Source organism: Aotus nancymaae, unplaced genomic scaffold (genome assembly GCF_030222135.1).
Source record: "Aotus nancymaae isolate 86718 unplaced genomic scaffold, 86718_ANA_hifiasm-v0.15.2.pri h1tg000006l, whole genome shotgun sequence".
Taxonomy (NCBI): Eukaryota; Metazoa; Chordata; class Mammalia; order Primates; family Aotidae; genus Aotus; species Aotus nancymaae.
In genome coordinates this window covers 36,098,382-36,116,583 of record NW_026988417.1, presented here as the reverse complement: position 1 = coordinate 36,116,583, position 18,202 = coordinate 36,098,382, and positions in this window count along the sequence as shown.

Sequence of the window (18,202 nt, the reverse complement as noted above, 5' to 3'; positions counted from 1 at the left end):
TCAAGATTTTTTAGCAAATTCTTGACAAATAACCAAAACAAATGAGTTTCTTTTCAGAATACAGGAGTTTATGCAGAACACATGGCCAGAAAAGAATTGAGTCTCGAGACAAACTGGAACCAGGAATAGGAAATGTCCTTGGGAAAAATGGACATTATTTTACTGTTTTTTCCAGTTCTCATCTCTGGTTCTTTCTCAGCAACAAGAACATCTCTTTCCCTTGCATCTCTCTCTTTCTCTTGTGTGATCACAGGCATGCGCGCGTGCGCACACACACACACACACACACACACACAAAAAACTTTCTTTGATAGTTAATACTCTTGAGCCACATGGAAAGACTGACTGATTCTTTTCTGACATCTTTTTTAGGAACTAGGGAACATCAAAGTAATTGAGTAAACATATTTGTGTTCCTTTTGAGTTGATGTTTCCCTGTGGCTCTTTCCACTCTTCCAGGAAGTTAGCATACCCCAATGCAAATACTAATGTAAAATTGTACTCAATTTTTACCTTTTGTTTTTCTCTGCTGTCAAAAAATAATTGCTATGTACTTCATATTAGCAAGGACATCATCATTGGATTTATTCCTCCAAACTAATCTTTCTCTGGAAAGAATTTTGTAAATCTTTCCTTTTATTAAAATAAGTGATTTTTGGAAAATGTTTTAAATACTACTTGCTCACTTGTAAGATGCTCAGGGGAGTAAACTGAGTAGGAAGGAGTGAGTCAAAATAGAATTTTGCCATCTGATATGGTTTGGTTGTGTCCTCTACCCAAATCTCATCTTGAATTGTAGCTCCCATAATTCTCACATGTGGTGAGAGGGGCCTGGTGGGAGGTAATTGAGTCATGGGGCAGGTCTTTTCTGTGCTGTTCTTGTGATAGTGAATAAGTCTCATGAGATCTGATGGTTTTATAAAGGAGAATTCCCCTGAACACATCCTCTTGCCTGCCATCATGTAAGACATGACTTTGCTCCTCCTTTGTCTTCTACCATGATTGTGAGGTCCCCCTAGCTATATAGAATTGTGAGTCCATTAAACCTTTTTTTCTTTATAAATTACTCAGTCTCAAGTATATCTTTATTAGCAGTATAACAGAGTAACACACCATCTCCTCTGAATAATTGTGTTAATAAAGATATGACAATAAAATTTACTGAACATAATCCAATGTATGAGAACCATCCTTTGAAATCAAGTGCTTCTTATATATACTATTTAGATAGAAAAATAAGGAATCACTCGTGTGTCCTACACAAGGCTCATAGCTGAAAACAACAGAACTGGTGCTGATTAACTTAAGTATATAAGCAATTTACTGGAAAACTATTAGATAGTAATGGTAATGTTGAGAGCTAGAGAACCAGGCTTGGAAAATGACAGGGGACTGGAAGAGGTCAGCAGATTGGATCCACAGTCAAAATAAGCATCACAGGGACAGGCATTAGGGCAGCATTGTTGCTGCTGCTGTCAAATCCTGAACACTGCAGCACACCCGTTCCTACCAGTACCACCGCTGGCATTATTGCCACTGGGCTCTAGACGTTGCCATCCTCATTGCCCCACACAGTTCTTCACTCTGGCTGCTGGGGGCCAGAGAGCCTGAGAGAGTGAATATTTGTCCTGCACCAAGATTCAGACTGTGCAGGATTTTTGAACACTGCAAGGGGTTTTAGAGGTTAGACTGTCAAAATCCTCACACACCTTTCCCCAGAAAATGTATGGTACACTTCCTCTGTTCTTATTAATATGTGGCTCAGAACATTTCAATGCCATGAACAAAAGACGAGTTGAATGCCTTTTGTATTCCTAGTAATAAAATTAGAATAATAATACCCGACCTCTCCAAGACTCAGATGCTTGGCAAAGCTTACCTCTCCTGGACAACAACCAAGAGCAAGAAAGTGAACTGAAAAGAATCTTCTAAGCAGCCAGACTCTATGTTACAATGTTCACATAATGACTCTCACTGTCTTGACTCATGGGAGATTCCCAGAGGCTCTCTGTCAGACTCTCTTTACACTTACTGTACACACAATTCAAACAAACTGGGTTTTCCCAGTTGGCAGAACCACAGCAGATTAGAGACATCAACTCAGAAGAGGAAAGGCTGCTATGAACAAACACACTACTGGAAATGAGAAATCATTGCTCACAGCAAAGAGTCAGGAAATATATGACAGCAGAAGTGATATGTATTCTCGCACACACACACACACCCCCCCCCCCACATGCAGTGATCTAGAGATGACTTACTATTGGAATGATGCTGCTCTGTAAATCCCAAATGGGAAAGATCAGTGATAAATAGACCCTGAAGTTGAGATAGAGAAACTTCAGCATATTGCCAGTACTTGGGGGCAATTTTCTGTAGCAAACAACCCAGATAGTCAAGACAGAGGGACAAATGGCACTTGCGCTATCCAGTAGTAAACACCCACTAAGTAGGTAGAAACCAACAGTAGGCAGAGATTCTAGTGAGTCCAGCCTGCAAGAAGAACATTGTAGGACTATTTTGCTTAAGTGTCTAAAGTAGTGTTGATGGTAGTACTGGTAGTAGTAATAGTACTAGCAGTAGTAACAATAAACATTCACTGAGTGCCTTTTATGGGGCTAAATATGGTTCTATGCACTTTAGAGACATAGTCATTTAATTATAAACTTTCATGCCATGAAGGAAGCTACTATAATTATCCCCATATTACAGATTAGGAGGCTGAGGCTAGATGCCAATCACGGTACTTTCCTGAGGTCATGCAGTTACGATGTGCTGGGGCCTGCACTTTAATGCAGGCACTTTGGTTCCAGAATCTGGGTTTCGACCTTTAGTATATACTCCATCTCTAGAGGCCAGATAGAATACCAATACAATTACCCAGGCAAAGGAGAACTAGTTCAAGACAAGGAAACTAGAAGAAAACTCATGTTGCAACATTTGTCTTAAAGAGAAGTGAAGTAATATTCAATGGATGTTGAATTTGTATCACATTCATGATCTCATATGATCTTCCATATGCCAGAGTAAATTATTACTCACTATACATATGAATAGTCTGAGGTTTAGAGTGGATAATGTGTCCATACTCACAGGATTTTGGAAGCACTGAGGCTGGGATTCTATTTCCATGTCTGACTGTATGCTTTAAATTCTACTACAGGATACATTGCCTTAGAACAGTGCAAATGCCAGTTGCAAGAATGAGCTGTTAGAAAACTTGCGTATTAATATATTTTTTAATTTTATTTGTTCATTTATTCATCAAAGATTAGTTGAACACTTCTATGTTCCCAGCAAAAAACTGTTTCCCAGGAGGTCCAGTCTAGTATGGGACTTTAGAAAGATAGTATTTATATGGGGTAAGATTCTACTAAAATGATTATCAATCAATTTAGAGGTTTCTTAAACACAAGTAATATGTAAGATAAATACACACTAGAAAAGTCATTAGTGACACTCTAGAAAAAAGGGCTTGATGGAAGTATGAGGTCACTGAGACATACATTATAAGGACTGTGGAATAAAAGGGGCTTGGTGAGCTCTATTCACTCCTGGCAGGATGGGGGTTTTGGAGAAAATCAATAAATGTGGTTTCTATACGGGCTCCAACACTTAATAATTATGGCCTTAGCCTAGTAAATCTCTTTCCCTAAGCCTCGTTTTCCTCCTCTGTGAAATGGACACCAGGATGCCTACTTTGCTGTGGTGAATGGTAAGCATGTTAGTAAAGTGCCTGACACAGTACCTAGAACCCAGTGAGTGTTATTACTATTAGAAAAAACTAGATTTACAGTTACTCATTCAAAAGGGGATGATGGCAACAAAACTGTGTTAGATTTTTAAAACTTTACATAGTGTGTGTTGTCTTGTTTATATCCTTAAGGTCTAATAAACAAAACTGAACAGATCATTCAATCCAAAGAGACTTCTTCCAAGCAATTTTGGACCCTTGTATCTTGTTTTTGTGTGGTTGTGTGTCAGCATTGCAGGATTATCAGTAGAAGCTGCAGTCATTGGGTTCTACTCCATAGTTGGTATAACTGATGTGAAAATCTAGGTAAGAAATAAGCTAGAGCCACATGAACAAGGTAGGGGAAGCATATTGAGTCCCTAGGACTCTGGTGAAGAAGAAAAGAAGATCACAGACCCCTGAAGGCAATCTTGCAATTTGAATGTGGAACAATCATGTTGTTCTTCATATTGGGTTCCAAGATAAAAAAGGAGCTAGGAATAAGGCTCATCATTAGATTTGTGCTTAATGGCCTGTCAGTATTTTCTGGCTTGGAGTTGAAAGACTGGAGAAGTCTGGGTAGGTGAGTTGTAGGTACTGTTGAGGCTTTAAATGTGAACACTGGAAGGATCTGCGAACAGGCAGCACTATGTTTTAGCTCTCATACCTGCTATTCCTCTCTAGGATTTTGCAAGATGTTCTTTTGCAAGAAGAACTTCTCTATCTCTATCTCCATTTTCAATTTCCCCAGTATGGCTTTTACAAATATTCTGTTCCTAACTTGTATTCCCTGTCTTCTCTTCCACTCTTTATTTAAATGTTTACTCTAAATCAGGGTATAGAACTTAATATTCATACTCAATGACTTCTCTTACATTCTTTTTTTTTTTTTTTTTTTTTTTTGAGATGAAGTCTCACTCTGTCACCCAAGCTGGAGTGCAGTGGTGCAGTGGTGTGGTGTGATCTCGGCTCACTGCAACCTCCGCCTTCTGGGTTCGAGCAGTTCTTGTGCCTCAGCTTCCCAAGTAGCTGGGACTACAGACATCTGCCACTATGCCTGGACAATTTTTGTATTTTTAGTAGAGATGGGGTTTCACCATGTTGGCTAGGCTAGTTTCAAACGCCTAACCTCATGATCCACTGGCCTCGGCCTCTCAAAGTGCTAGGATTACAGATGTAAGCCACCATGCCCAGCCTTCTCTTTCATTCTTCAAGGCTTATCCTCTCCAGGTCACTTCTCCAAAGCCTTCTCTGATTTTCCCAATGAAATCGAATCCATCTCTATTTTGTTCCTAATATTTGCCTTAATGACATATAGGCAAGGTTATGCTGCAGTAACATCTAACCTCAAAATTTCTTTAGCATTATACTTTAGGTTTTAGTCAGAGCAATCAGGAAATGAAAAAGAAATAAAAGGCATTAAACTGAAAAAAAAAGTAAAACTATCTTTATTTGCAGACAACATAATCTTTTTGTTTTTGAGAGGAAGTCTTACTCTGTTGCATAGACTGGAGTGCAATGATGTGATCTCGGCCCACTGCAACCTCTACATCCCAGGTTCAAGCGATTCTCCAGCCTCAGCCTCCTGAGCAGCTGGTATTACAGGTATATGCCACCATACCTGGCTAATTTTTATACTTTTTCTTTTTAGTAGAGATAGGGTTTCACCATGTTGGCCAGGCTGGTCTCTAACTCCTGATCTCCAGTGATATGCCTGCCTTGGCCACTCAAAGTGTCAGCATGATCTTTTATGTAGAAAACTCAAAGGAATCCACTAAAAAACTACTAGAACTAGTAAAAGAGTTTAGCAAAGTTGCAGGATACAAACTCAATACACAAAAATTAATTGCATTTCTATATACTAGCAATGAAGAATACAAAAAATAAAAGTTTATTTACAATAGCATCCACAAAATTAAAATATATAGGAATAATCTTGGCAAAAGAAGTGAAAGACTTATACACCAAAATCTATAAAACAGTTTAGGAAAAAGTTAAAGCTTTAAATAAATGATAAGATATCCTATGTTCACAGGTGGAAGACTCAATATGTTGTTACAATGGCAACACTCACCAAATTGATTTACAGATTTAATGCCATCCTCATTGAAATTCCAGCTGGGTTTTTTTGTTGTTGTTGTTGTTGCAGAAATTAACAATCAGACTTTATAAGTTATATGGAAATGCAAAAATCTAGAATTAATCCTGAAAAAAGGATGACAATGTTAGGGGAACTTCCACAACCAGATTTCAAAATGTATTATAAATCTTCAACAATTAATACAGTGTAGTATGGGCATAGGGACAGATATCGGGAGAATAGAATTGAAAAAATAAAACTAAAAGTACAGAAGTAAAAGTCTTATGTTCATGGTCAATTGATTTTTGACAAAGCTGCCAAGATAATTCAATGGAAGAAAGAATTATCTTTTCAACAAATGGTTCTGGGACAACTGATATCAACATGCAAAAGAATGAATTTGGACCCTTACCTCACACCATACATAAAAATGTACTAGAAATGAGTCAGATATCTAAATGTAAGAGCAAATATTATTAAACTATTATAAGAAGTCCTAAGAGTAAATCTTTGTGACCTTGAGTTAGGCAATAACTTTTTAGCTATACAACTCAAGCACAAGTGATGATACATTGGAGAACAAGAGTGAAACATTGGAGTTTACCAAAATTAGAAACCTTTGTCTTGCCAACTTGTCATCAAGAAAGTGAAATGACAACCTGAGAAATGAAAAACCCAAAACCTGTCAAGGGACTTGTGTCTAGAATATGTAATGAACTGTATCAATTCAATAGTAAGAAGAGAAATAACCCAATTATAAAATGATCAAAGAATTTTAATAGACATTTCTCCAAAAAAGATTTACAAATTGTGAATAAGAACATGAAAGGATGCTCAACATCATTACTCATAAGGGAAATGTAAATTAAAACCACAGTAAGATGCTATTGCATCCTGCTTGAATGACGACAATAAAAAAGTCACACAATAACAATTGCTAAAAATTGTTGATGAGAATGTGAAGAAATTGTAAACCTCACACATTGTGACATTCATACAGTGGGGATGTAAAATGTTACAGTCACTTTGGAAAACAGTTTGTTGGTTCCTCAAATTGTTAAACACAGCTACCATGTGATCCAGAAATTCTACTCCTAGAGAAATTCCAAGAAAAATAAAAATTTATATTCTCACAAAAGGTGTACACAAATGTTTGCAACAGGATTATTAACAAATGCCAAAAAGAGAAAATAACCCAAATATTCATCAAATGATGAATGAATTTCTAAAATGACATATACTGCAATGTAATACTCTTTAGCAATAAAGAATAATATGTTACCAAGAGATGCTACAACATGGGTGTCCTCAAAAACATTATATTTAGTGATAGAAGACAGTCACAAAGACCACATATTGAGTAAGTTAATTTTTGTGAAATGTTTACAATAGGTAAATGTAAAGATATGGAAAGTAAAGTAGTGATTGCCCAGGGCTGGAAGGATGAGAGAGAAATGAGGAATGGCTGCGGATGGGTAAAAGATTTCTTGTTGCTGGAACCTACTAAATGATGTTGCTCTTATGAAAATATTTTAAAATTAGATTTTGATGATGGCTATACAAGTTCGTAACATACTGAAACCACTGAACTGTACACTTTAGACAAGAAAATTGTATTTTTTATTGAGAATTTATCTTCATAAAAATCTCAGTGATTTAATAAAGCAAAATTTATTTTGCACTCATGATACGTATTCAGTGAAGGTTGGCAGAGAGACTTTGCTTATAGTGGACACTTTAAGACCATGGCTGATGGAAGGTTTACTTTATCATATAATTCTGTGATCACTAAGATAAAACAAAAGGAATGTGGCAAATTGCCTATTAACCCTTCCAATTTCGACATAGAAGCCATACACGTCACTTCAAATCATGTATCATTGGCCAGAATAACTCACACAGTGACATGCTTTAGAGAGGGCAGACAGTTTCAATTCTACCATATACCTGGGGAAAGGAAAGAGCTGAAGTATTTGTAGAGAGTCCTCATGAACACTGCAATGTCCTATCTTTTCTAGATTTTAATACCTGAGAACAGTGACTCCATATTTCCTCACTGCAATTTTAATTCTTTTTTATTTTCATTTTTCATCATTTTGAAAAAATGGAGGTATTTATTTATTTTTATTTTATTTATTTATTGCATTTTAGGTTTTGGGGTACATGTGAATAACATGCAAGATTGTTGCATAGGTGCATATGTGGCAGTGTGATTTGCTGCCTTCCTCCCCTTCACCTATATCTGGCATTTCTCCCCATGCTATCTCTCCCCAACTCCCCACCCCTCGCTTATAGGGGGGTGTTGAACAATGAGAACACATGGACACAGGGAGGGGAGCACTACACACTGACTGGAGGTATTTAAAAGAGTAAGTCTTAAAAAAAATAAAAAAGCATACATGTCAGTCTACAATGGTACTCGCCTCACCATAAATGTTTCATACTTGTGAGCAAGTGACACAAATGAACAAGAGAAATGATCAAATAACAGTGCCCAGTAGTGAATGAGAGCCCAATATGTGAATCAAGGGTGAGTATTTCAGTTGTTCAGAAAAGAGGAGACCAAGGTGAGCTGGAGCAGCAGTGGCTGAGTAATCGGTGTTCCCAATCCATATCTCTTGTGTCAGTGCAGATGGATCACTAAGAACTGCTGCAGTGACCCAGATGGATGGTGTTATCTGTGTCACGGTTTGTTTTCTTCCCAGATATGACTTGGGCAGAGCCCTGCAAGCTTAATGAGGACAGAGAAGAATAGGATCTGGAATCACTTCACCTTTCGGAACCTTCGTTTGCAAATCAAGATTGTAAAATGTAGCTGTATAACACCTTAAAGATGTGTGATAAAACATGCTATTAGTATTGTGTGCAGAATCCATTAGAGAGAAAAGCAGGACTCTATGGCTAGAAGTTACTGAATATATCAAAGCTTTAATAGCCAGTCTGGAGGTAAATCCTGTTTCTGCTGAATTCAGAGATTTTTCAGAATATTTCAAAGGAGATCCCCTTTTTTCCAACAATCAGGCCGTAGAGTTATACATACGCTTGAGTCATTTTTAAATTATGCAGAGGTTGTTAAACTAAAAGGAGGGTTAAGAGTACTTTAAAGTCATGGCTAATGCTTTCATTGTATATGGGATTTCAAGCAAAGTTTACTGCTGGCAGAAATCAAAATCTCTGTTTCCTTCAGCTTCCTGTTAGACATGTCTCTTCACTAATTTCAGTTCTTCCAGAAAATATATTTTCTCTCAAGAAGGCTTTTTATTTGTCCATTGTCAGTACTGGTTGTTACAATGATCAAATTAACTGGATAATGGCCACATCTCCACTATTTGGTTTGCGGACAACTGAAAACATGGAGAGAATGGTTAATCGATTCTCATAAAAATCTTACTAAACTTTTAAATCCTCAGTTAAAAAAAAACTTAGTTAAAAGTATTTCTTTTCTTCTCCCACCAGAAGAGAATGGTAAGAATTCCAATTAAAAAGTCAGGAAAGAAACACACACACACACACACACACACACACACACACACACACACACCCCACTTACCACTAGTACATGTAAATCTTAGTTTAGGTTATTTTAAAATGAGAAAAAAATAACTAAGAGATATGGGAGCAGATTTCATTTTTGAAAACTACTCTTATGATTACAGAAAGAATAGGGGAATAGCAAACAAATTATAACTTTGAATTTATAGTCCCTATCTTAATAGTTACGGTGTTTGGAAAAAATATAGAATGTTTTTCAGGGGTGAAAAGCAAGACCATTTCCTTACCATATCCATTAATCTTAGCTTTTTATTTACTGAAATTACACACTACTTGGCACAGAGGAGGTGCTTAATAAATGCTTCTCTAGTGAATTGCCCACACTATGGCAAAAGATCTCAAAATACATTCAGAATAGCACATAGGCTTTTGCATCTAGCAATGACACATGTACCTGCAATAACACCAAGAAAGCCATATGTGGAGCAGAACATTTTTAGTACTTCCCTAAGGGAACCACACCTACTGCTAATTCTGAAAAAAGAAAATAGCTTACAGCCTAGAGTTGCAAAGACAATAATGAATAATACTCCAGAAATATCCACATAGGACTTCCGATACGTATTGATGGATGCTTAGACATTGATCTGTTCCCTATTTACTTGTTCTCTCAGAGGAGAAATGGCAAAATCAGTCCTGTGACACTTTGTACCTTTTGGATATACACAGTTGATTTCAGCAAGAATTCCTTGAGCACCTTCTACCTTCTTTGTACTGTGAAGTGCACATGTCATCACAGGATAAAGAATATTGAAGTAGGACACTGAGGAAAAACAGAGGGAGAAAAAAATGACATTAAAATTTTAGCTCTTAAAAAATCAGGAGCAACATTGGTATTTACTTCATACATCCTTATTTTTTAATTCTCTTACTCCCATCTGGCTCAATGTCATGAAAATTATAGTAAGTGAAGTGAGCTCTCCATCTGTTAAAAACGTAGAATAAAACACTTAATCTGTGGGCAAGCACACAGAGTACCAGGAAATGTCTCAAACTGAAATGATAAGAGCAGGATCCTATAATTAGTTAAGTATAGTTGATATAGATTTCTGAAAAATCTCTATTTAATGAATAGATAGGTTTGCAACTATTTCTATAGATCTAGTGCTATTTTCTGATCTCAAGTGAGATGAAACACACTAGGCAACTAGTATGATGCTCACCAATTAGGAAGATAATTTGCCACGAATTGTAAGTAAATTATACAAGAGATATCATCTACATATATGATATGCTTTGGCTGTGCCCCCACCCAAATCTCAGCTTGAATTGTATCTCCCAGAATTCCCATGTGTTGTGGGAGAGACCCAGGGGGAGGTAATTGAATCATGAGGGCAGGTCTTTCCCATGCTATTCTTGTGAGAGTAAGTTTCACGAGATCTGATGGGTTTTTCAGGGTTTTGCTTCTTTATTTTCTCTTGCTGCTGCGATGAAAGAAGTGCCTTTCACCTTCTGCCATGATTTCGAGGCCTCCCCAGCCATGTGGAACTGTAAGTCCAGTTAGACCTCTTTTCTTCCGGGTCTCGGGTATGTCTTTATAAGCAGTGAGAAAACAGACTAACAATATATAATGCTGCTCACCTTTCATTCCCTGCTCTCCCACCCCATGACTTCCATTCTCATGATTGCAGGACTTACTTCAGTTGCCATGTTCATATAATTTAATCCAGCACCTCACTCATTGATAGTTCTAGTGGACTTTTCCAAGTCCTTTCCCTGGAAATTTGGGTGGCAGGAGCTGTGATAGGTAAATCCAGGAGGTTTTGGTGGTCGTTTCTGACAAGTGGACCACAGAAGTAGAGGAAGCTGGTCTAGACAGAGTCAGAGTGGGGTTAAAAGCTACGGTAAGCAGCAGAAGGAGAGAAAGAACTAGGAGCTGAGAAAGAAGAATGAGTGTGAGACAGGAAAAGAGATGAGACAGAAAAGAGGCAGAAAATGATTCAGAGAGAGCTCAAATCCCTAGGTCAAAAATTTCAGCCTTTTGGTTCCACAGGAAACTCTTTTCCTCTGTAATGAAGTCTCCTGTGTTTGCCTAAGTACCTTAAATAGTTTCTGTTATTTGCGGCCATGTCAATGTTATATCTCCAAGCAATCATCTTGTTATTTCTCGGTATTTATCTCCCCCTCTTCTCTCATACTTGATCCAGGAGAAGATTTTCCCCTCCATCAGTCACACCAAGAAGAAACAATAATTCGAAGAGGTCTTGTACCTAACTTACAGATAAGAAGCATACCCGAAGTTCCATTTCTCCTTTCCCTGCAGTGGAGTGATTAGGTAATACAGCCCCTGGGGGAGGGGAGAGAAAAGGCAGAAACATCTAACAGTCTCAAGAGAGAGGAAGAGTGGTTTGGAAGGACAAAGGGGAAAGCTTTCACTCACAGAGCAGCGAGTGCCCACTGGAAGGATTGAGAGGTTGAGCACCTCCCTGCACACCCATTCATTACCTGCCATTCAATAGTCTTGGGCCCTGGCAAATCCTCTGATTAGATGGTAGGAGATTTGGACCTCTGTATGGGGTTGTGGGCATTAAGAGATATTTTGCTCCTCATCACATTGAAACTAAACAAGACCTATGAGTGGGCAGTGGAAGATCCACCCTGGCTGCTAACACAACTGCAAAGGATTTTAACTAATACAGATATCACAGCTATACGTCCATTAGCAGAGTGAAATGCAAGTGATTATCTAGATATTTCAGATAATTAAATTGAAAGTAGACAGGACTGAAAACTAATACCAAACTTGTCATAGCATCCAGGTCAAGGTCTATGATTAGGGATTCTCAGGGGATGCCTGTTTTCTCTTTGAGGTCATGCTCATTTGAAGGTATACTTGAAGTAGAGTCAGATTAGCTAAATGTCAAGAGGAAACTAAATTAAAATAGGATTTTACTCGAGGGCAAAATGATGCCATCTTCTTTCAAATCTGTAGCTGAGAAAGCAAAGATAACTCAGACATCCCTCCATAGTTGAAGCCCAGATGTACCCCTCTTCCATTTGGATTAGACTGGCCCTTGGGATTCTGTATTAACAAGAAGTATTAACAAGCATATGGATGTTTTAGTTAATACTGCTGTGTTTTTGTCTTGAAGAAATAGATCTTTGATGAGACTCATGCCTGGCCCTGTTTGATTTTCTCTGCTGTACTCATCCGGAAAGAAATGATAGCTGGGGTTAGGCCCTAGACAGACAGCAAGTCCACCAGCTTTTGCTATCAACCAATGGCCACCTTTATCACACCTTCACTTACTTGACTGCTGGCCTACTTAATATCCCCAACCTTTCTTATTAATTCTCCCTGTCTATTTTTTTCAAACTCCACAGTCCTGTAGACTCTGATCATGTGCTCAATTCCCAGGCTACTGATACTCTGCCTACACTAGCCATGGAGGATGTCATCTGTTTCAGGGGAAGTGGGAGGTCCCATCTGCTCAAACACATGACAGGGAACTCAATTAGGTCGTGAGGAAGTGGAGCAAAGGGAAGCCTGAAGTTAGGTAGAGGGTGGAAGGAATTGAGCCAGAAGTTCAACAGTTTGGCACATGATATAAAAGGCTTGTTAATTGTCTAGGCACAATTCTAGGCACTGGAGATACAGAGATGAACATGAACTTCAGTTTTTTTAGTGGAGCAGACAAAAAAAAAACAGCTTCAATAAATAGTTAAGATAATGTAGATATTAGTAAGAAATATAATTTTAGCAAGAGGGATTGTATAAGGAGCTTTTGTCTTGTGTGTGTGTGTGTGTGTGTGTGTGTGTGTGTGTGTGTGTTGTGGGGGTGTCCAATTTAGAAAGGGTGATCAGAAAGGTCTCTCTGAGGAAGTGACAGTTGAGCTGAGACCTGAATGATGAAAAGGGTTCACTCATGCTGTGATTTGAGGGAAGAACATTTCAGGCAGAGAAAACAGCAAGTGCAGGAGCCCTAGGTGGGCTGTTGCAGAGTCTGTAAGATGAAGAACCAACAAATGAGGGAGAGGATGGTCTTGGATGCCTTGAAGGGAATCAAGGTAGGGATCAATTTCTGTCATTTCCTGCAGGCTCTGGTTGGGTGTTTAGGCAGTCATTGAGGGATATAGGCCCAGAAACTATGATATCAGCTTTATGTTATAAAAAGCAGGGTCTGGCTGGTATGTGGCAATGAACTATTGGCAAGCAATAGTGGAATCAGTTAGACTCCAGGCAGATTGATGGTTTAGCCTAGAGATGTTGAGTAATTTTTTCAAAGACACTCAGCCAATAAATCAAGAACAAGTGGCAGAGGGTCAGTAAGAGTAGAGGAGTTAAAGAGAAATGCACTATTCCCTTCTGACCCTGTTATTCTCCCTGACCTAGACTGTCAGCCAATATTCTGACTCAGCCACTTTTCCAGCACTCCAGCCCTGCTGAGAAACCAAGGGAGTGGACATTTGCCATTTTTTTTGTTGTTGTTGGCAGTCTGGGACCTTTGAACATGCCTACTTTGGGAGTTCTCTATTTTAAATGCCTCTGCATTCTGATGGACAATATTAGAAACTAATTTTTATAGCCTTTTACAATTATAGCATAAGCACGTGATCCGGGTACTTTCAACCAGAGATGCTTACAAGCAACTCAAAGATTTGGAAGGGAATGTTGAGGAGAAGCAGGTGCCAAGAGGAACCCATTGTGGCCAGGACAGCTATAGAGATATGTGGCTTCCAGAAGCAGTGGAGGAGGTGACTTTGCACGTGTGTCCAGGCCTCCGTATTGCCGATGCCAGACACAGCGTGGGGCTTCTGTTGAAGACATGCTCCTGGATCCGGTGGACGTTGTATTTGGCCACAAAACCTCCGAGCCTGGTTCTCCATCCTCCTAGAGGTGATAAAAACTATCTAGTGTCTTCAATACATTTAGTTTTTGCTTAAGTCGATTGGTTCTTTTTGCTGACTCCTTCAGAACCATGACTGATACCTCCATTTTTCCGATGGAATGCAATTGCAGGGTTGAAGTCAGAGGTGAAAGAATCCTAACTAAGTTTAAAGGCTATGGTTTCAGAAGACTCCCTTGCCCAGGCTTGCCTGCAGGTTCTATTAAATTTCCTCCTTTTCATTATAAACTGAAACCTGAGAGCTTATTAACATGCCTATTGTACTTCTTACAGGAAAAGGCAAAGTGAAATTTGTCAGTGGGCTACGACTGGGCTGACATACCTTTCCTGTTACTAAAAGTAATTTTTCTTCAAGCGGATAGGGCAAAGTGAAACCCAAAAGCCATTGTTTGCAAAGCACTGAGTGAACTCAGAAGCCAAGTACTGAGTAAACCATTTGCAAAATAATTTCTGTGAAATAAATTCTTTCTGTGAAAGGAATTATTTTGCAAATGGCTGTGTTCACTCAGTACTTGGCTTCTAACTGATGTTACCAGAGAATGTGAAGTTTCTGACTCATCAGCAATATTTGTAGGCACTTGTCCCACTACAATTGGAAATCACAAAAATGAGTGAAAAAAAACCGCCCTCCCAACTCTTATGAGGAATTCTCGCAAATAATAAGAGATTAAAATATGACACATGCTCCCAGTTCCCAGGGTTCAGCATAGCTGCACGCTTCTAAATTATAAGGAAGTAAGAGAATAAAATTGAGAAGGATTTTCAACAGGATTTAAGAATATGTTTTGTAATATTAATTTTAATTATTCATTTTTCCAAAATACATGTCTCTCAAGTTAAAATTGAAAATGTATCATGCATCTGAATCTCAAATGCAGGTTCTCTCTTTTTAGGGGTTTGTTTTCTTTTCGGGACCTAATTCTTGATGATTAGCTAAGGGCTCAGGATACAGATTCCCTCAGGTCACAAAAAGAGAAAGGAAATGCATTCCACTGACCACTATTAGCCAAAATCTTCCTCTCTGGTGCTATTTACTTTTTTAATTAAATTTTTTTTCTGGTGCTATTTCTAAGAAGCAGTATATAGTACAGTAAAAATGACCTGCTTAAAGTCTTTGAGAAATTGATATCTATTTCTTGGTGACAAGTATTTAGTTATATGTCTGGCTTTATAACTAGATTGTGAACAAGATTGAAGTCTCACCATTTTGTCTGCACTTTTTTAGTTCCTCTACCTCAATTGTCAGCAGTGCTGTGGGCATTGGTTTTGGTGACTCAACTGTCACTAGGATCAAACTTGTGATACCATCTCCCTAGGAGGAAAGGGCAAGGAGAAAGAAGATGCTTTGTATTTGTGTAAACACCTTAATGCTGGAACCCACAAGTGTCTCCAAAGTGTACTTTTCCTCCATTTATGATACTCTTCCCAATGATTCACTTATTTATTAACTGATTGTTACTTAATCAATTATAGAGAGACTGTCAAAATGCTTTGGAGAATTGCTTCATGGATTAGCAAAGGCTTTGCAAAGGCAATGCCTTTGGGAGAAGCCTTGAATGAAGGGTAAGAAGAATTTCAAAGGAAGGAGATGGCCATTCTTGGATGAGCAAAGGTTAAGGAAGGGGAAACATCAGTGGATTGTGGTGGAACTTTAGATGTTTGAGGCTTGTATTATTTTTACTTGGCAAAATGTAGGAAAGCTGGAAGGGACCAATCACAGCAGCCATGTGTTCCCTAAGGCCTCCACAGACTAGGTATTCCATGAATCATGCTTTGCATAGGGGTTTGGACTTTGTTGTGAGGGCAAAAAGGAGTCATTGTAAGTTATATAAAAACATTTTTGGAGCTTCATTTAACATGAACAATATTCTAGGTATTTTTTTCGTCTTCACAAACTCTATTTTCACCTTTACCACCTTTCTTACCCCACCTTTTCAAACACTGCCATTACATCTGAATCTGTAATCTGCCTTTTAGTGAAGTTTGGCTTTACACCATAATTCCCTTAGAACTGTGTGCTGCTTACTTTTGTTGATACGTTGCTATTCCAAGATATTCTTGATCAAAAGATCATTTGCATGCCAAACCTCAGCATGATGCAATATACCTATGTAACAAACCTGCACATGTACCCCTGAGTCTAAAATAAACGTTGACATTATAAAAGAAAAAGAGATGGCGAGCTCCTTGAAGATGAATTCAGGAGAAATTCTTCAGGTTACCTCTATACAGTGAATATACGCTAACGTTTTTGACAAATGTCTTGGCTTACTTATCTGGGCTCTTTTAGCTCAGAAAGATAGGACAGCAGGAAGTAGAACATAATTTCACTATCTGCTCTGTGGCCAATCAGATAAGACATGCAAAGATAAGAATACTCAATGTGGCTTGGAGTGCTGATGACATGGTATAACCTAGAGTGCTATAAATTTTAGTTGAAATTTAGATAGGGTTTGATGGCAGATAAACTTTATGAACACAATTTATTCTTGGACCATTTCCCCCCAATCTTCACTTCTTTTCTGCAAGCAGATCTTTCCAAACTAACAACAGCTCAGTGTGGAATTGATCAGCAGAGGTGTGGACTGAGTTACCTACTGCAGGAATTTATGTTATTGACATTGGTTCAGGTGTCAAATACTAAAATTAATTCTCGAGTTACTTTGGTCAGAATTTCTCATCCCGAGTTATATTGGTGCACAAAATTTGAATATACAAATCTTAGAGTTACAAGATAGAGGTATGATCATTGACTCTATCTTGTCATCTGAAACAGGATTCAAACTAATTAAAATCAGATAATGTTAAAAGGAATAATATTTATATGGAACTTTCCAATTTACTAAGAACTTTTAAATGTAGTCTTATTTTTGTATCTTGTAATTACTCTGGTTGATTACATCAGTTTCACAGGTGAAGAAATAGGCTCAGCGAGGTTAAGTGCCTTACCTGAGGTGACCCAGCTTATTCTTATTTTGGGCAGAACTAGGACTCAATCCCAGGTCTATGTATTCTGTATCCCCGTGTTTGTCAACCTGTAGTTCATTTCATCAGTGATAAGTTATTCACTTAAGCAACACGATAGGCTAATTTACATTATAAATCAATGTTGGGTTTTCTGCTTTGTGAAAGTTAGTAGTGTGTACAGGAAAAGAAAAGTAATGAAAGAAAATATGAAAGGAAGGATGGATGAAAGAAGGAAGAAAGGGAATAACTTTCAAAACAGATGGTGCCTTTTAAGTAGGAAGTGATGGTCTAGTCCTTCCCACTTGACTTCACAGTGTGACAGCGACCACCCCCAAGCCATTCTCACTTCGCATATATCAACTAAATTGAGAAGCTGATGCATTTCATCCACAGGCTGATATGTTGAAAACCATCAGTGTTGTTTGCTTTGCTTGTGTTATTTTGTAGAGATGAGAGATGGTGATTGGTGAAATGAAAAGTTAATTGAAGTGGTTCTAGTACTATCCTTCTACTAAGCATAGATCCCAGATAGACTCTCAGAGACCTCCCAAGAGACAGCTGGCAGCGTGTCTGGGAGAGTACTCCACATGGTGTGCCCAGACCTATGACTCTCCTGTTCCCTTTTAGCATTGATTGCATACCTGTGTGAAAACAATCTAGTCATTTTACAAATACACCAAAAAGAAAAAAAAATCCACCTTTTTTTTGTTTATTTTCTGAATGAAAGAAAAGATATGGAGCTAAATATTAAGCACTTAGTGCTAATTATACTGCCCGCTTTGGGATGTTAGATGTCAGGCAGCCTGGGCGCCAATCCCTGCTTTTTCTCTAACTAGCTTGGTCATCTGAATAACCGACTTAACTTCTAATTTTGCTTCCACAGCTGAAAAATGAGAGTAACACTCTTTCATTAAACCTGAGTACAGTAAATCAGGATTTGAAAGGATGATCAGAGAGTGCTACATATCTTTGCTCTGATCTCACATTAAGCCAAAATAGAAACATGGATGAACTGGCGCAAAG